The sequence below is a fragment of the Numenius arquata genome, unplaced genomic scaffold, assembly GCF_964106895.1.
Source record: "Numenius arquata unplaced genomic scaffold, bNumArq3.hap1.1 HAP1_SCAFFOLD_38, whole genome shotgun sequence".
Classification (NCBI taxonomy): domain Eukaryota; kingdom Metazoa; phylum Chordata; class Aves; order Charadriiformes; family Scolopacidae; genus Numenius; species Numenius arquata.
In genome coordinates, this window is record NW_027415315.1 from 1,056,330 (window position 1) to 1,060,325 (window position 3,996).

Below are 3,996 nucleotides of genomic sequence, written 5' to 3' on the forward strand. Positions count from 1 at the left end.
GTGGTATTAATTAGCAGTAACAATTGTACCTGGGAACACGGGGAATATAGACACAGGGGGCCGGTGAATAAGACAATAGCCTGGGGATGGAGCAAGTTCTGGATTAATAAGACAACTGTTGATGTGGGGAATTGGGATCTAACAGGGATAAAGGCAACGTATATTGACTTTTGCGACAAAACCCAACTAGTTGCATATAAAAGTAGTGGTGTTTCTGAAGGAGAAGGATATTCGTGGGAGTATGGATGGTATCAGGCAGGAAAGTTTTTAGGTGCGAATTTGACGGCAACTATTGGACCCTGTAAGTTACCTCAAGGGTATTGGTGGTTGTGTGGAGATGGATATAGCAGAAAACAGCTGCCCCCAGGATGGAAGGGAACTTGCACGATAGGCTATCTAACTAGCCAGGATACGGTGTTTAATCAGTCTGAAATCCCCTCAGGTATGTTGAGAACACCTTGGAGGAGAATTCGGGGAGTAGAAAACCCTCTAGTGACGAGGGGAACAAGATCCCATAGCTTTGTAAGGTGGCTTATACCGTTCCTGGGCGTCAGTGAATTGGAGAAAGCAATTGTAAACATATCGGCCGCTATAGAAGTGCTTGAGAAATCTACAATCGATGCTATACGGGCACTTCAACAAGAAGTCCAGTCATTAGCAAATGTGGTGGGACAAAACAGAATGGCATTAGACTTATTAACTTGGAAAGAGGGAGGCTTATGTGCAGTGATTAATCAAAGCTGTTGCTCATATGTAAACCAAAACGGAAGAATAGAGAAAGACTTACAAAATCTCATAGCTAAAACTCAGATTTTGCATCTGACTGCGCAAGATGACACCACATTCGGGTTTTCCGACCTTTGGGAAAAGTTAACCTTGTGGTTACCTAACTTGGCTTGGCTTAAGCGACTGTTTCTCCTTCTAGTAGCAATACTTATGTTAGGAACTTTAGTGTGTGCATTAATTAGATGTCTTATGTGTTGTACCAGGGGGGCCAAAGACGAATACATTCAATGGAAGAAGCATCAGCTCCGTGAACGGGTGGAATCAGGGAAGTATTTTAGAAATCAGATGGAAAGGGAGAGTGTGTTATAGGCAATTGTAAAAGAATTTACAAAGGTGAAAGAAAAGGGGGGACTTGATTCAGAAAATGAATGGTTAAAGGTTGTTAGTGTGAATTTAGTACAGCCTGGGAAAGAACAAAGCTCGGAGCCCAGCATTCCAAGATAAAGAAATGGCCTTGTGTATAAGATAGCGGGAGCAGCCTGCATGCTAAGGAGGGACCCAACTGTCTGGGAAAGGTGTCCATCTGGTCGGGACTAGTTCTGCGGTTTGGGATCCGGCCAACCCAAGCTTTCTGGGACAAAGGTGAAGGTACCCGGTGAAGAAGACTGCGAGCCTTCCTCCAGAAGACCCCGGCCCACGACCACCAGGCGGCAGTGCGCATGCGGCAAGGGGAGGAGATTTATGATAATGAGTTCTTAGAAATAATTAGAATAGTAATGCCTTTTCTTAGAATTAATTATAATAACCCAGCCCACCTTAATGAATATGTATGCTTTTCACCATAAATAGACGCTTGTTTCACAAACCGGTGTGCAAGTTTGGAGGAGAAATCCCCCTTGCACCCGGCGCCGCAATAAACAGACCTGCTTTATAACTCTCTGCGAGTTGTAAGGTTTGTTTCCGCGCGTCACTGGGTTAAAAGCCTCCCCGCTAACCAGCTCCGCCCCGCTCCAACGGCTTTACCTCCTTCTGGATGAGGCCAAAAGTCTTCTGATGGACAAAAAAAAGGCTCTTTCAAGAGCTTTGGGAGCGGGATCTCCAGAGAGAAACTCCTCCCTGGCTGCAGATGAGCTGGGACCACCAAAACCCCCCCTTTCTCATGGAAGATGCTCCCGACAGCACCATCGGCTCTTATCTAGCCACTTTCCTCCCAAAAACGAGCCATCTCCTTCCCTCCAACGCTACGCGGCCAAGACAAGACGGGAGAGAACCCAAACGCCCTATCAAGTAACTCTGAAAAGGGGGAATTTGCCCCTTTCCCACAAGAAAAGCCTGAAGAGAAACCTTTCTCCTGCGGCTCGGGCTTGCTTTCCATGTCACCCCAGGGCTTCCAAACCAGGGAGGCTCCTTCCTCCTCCTCTTCCAAGAGGGATCTGTCCCGCAGGGCAGGCCGCTCCGCCTGCAACTGCTCCCCGACATTGATGCGGCTGAAAGGGGGAGGAAGAGGAGGGGGAGGAAGGCACGTCGGGAATGGATACGGCGCAACAAACGCTAAAAAGAGGGAAAACGTGGTGAGGTGGGGCAAAACCGGTCCCTATTTCCCAGCAAAACATCACTCCGTCTTCCGCCACCAACTTCCACCGCCCCTTCCCACCCCCAGCGTTACCCTTCGGCCACTGGAGGCTTTTTGGGCCCCATCGGGCAGCACAATTTGGGGGTTTCCCCAAAAAAACAATCCAACTGCTGAATGTCACTCTCCACAGCGGTAGGAAGCTGCCACAGCCACGGCCAGCGAGCGACCGCCGCCTCGGAATGTTGTGTGGAACGCGGGAGGCCGGCAACGGCCTGTGACGTCAGCAAAACCAGTGCTTTACTGGCACAGCACTGGGCCTTTGGGGGGGTTTCTGGCCCATACGGGGGACCCTCCACCCAAAAACACGCTGTGGAGAAGGGGCCGAGCGACACCCACCCCCACCCCCAGTTCCCTCCTCCCGTTTTCCCAGCGGTCGCCCTCATTCCCACAGCTGAACGTGGATTTTTGCCTCATCCTCCATCAAAAGAACCCCAAAATCCTGGATGTTCTGCTCAAGAATTCTATGACATCACAATCCCCGATGACATCACAACCCTACCTCTATGACATCACAATCCCCGATGACGTCACAACCCCCTCTATGACATCACAACCCCACTCTATGACATCACAAACCACTCTGTGACATCACAAACCCCACTATACACCACAACCACACTCTATGACGTCACAACCACACTCTATGACGTCACAACCCGACTCTGTGACGTCACAAACCCCTCTATGATGTCACAAACCCCACTATGACGTGACAACTGACTCTATGACGTCACAACCCAACTCTGTGAAATCACAACGTCCCTCTATGACGTCACAACCCTACCTCTATGACACCACAACCCCACTCTATGACATCACAACCCCACTCTATGACATCACAACCCCACTCTATGACATCACAAACCCCACTATGACGTCACAACCGCACTCTATGACGTCACAGCCCCGTCTATGATGTCACAACCCTACCTCTATGACACCACAACCCTACTCTATGATATCACAACCCGACTCTATGACATCACAATCCTACTCTATGACATCACAACCCTACCTCTATGACATCACAAACCCCACTATGACGTCACAACCACACTCTGTGAAATCACAACGCCCTTCTATGACATCACAATCCCCTCTCTATGACATCACAACCGGACTCTGTGACATCACAAACCCCACTATGACTCACAACCGCACTCTAGGACGTCACAACCCCCTCTATGACGTCACAATCCCTGATGACGTCACAACCCCCTCTATGACGTCACAACCACACTCTATGATGTCACAACGTTATCTCTATGACGTCACAACCCCACTCTATGACATCACAAACCCCTCTGTGACATCACAACCCTCCCTCTATGACGTCACAACCACCTCTATGATGTCAGAACCCCACTCTATGAAATCACAAAGCACTCTGTGACATCACAACGTCCCTCTATGATGTCACAACCCTACCTCTATGACACCACAACCCCACTCTATGACATCACAACCCAACTCTGTGACATCACAACCCAACTCTGTGACATCACAAACCACTCTGTGACATCACAAACCCCATTATGATGTCACAACCCAACTCTTTGAAATCACAATGCCTTTCTATGATGTCACAACCCTACCTCTATGACATAATAATCTTCCTCTATGACATCACAATCCCA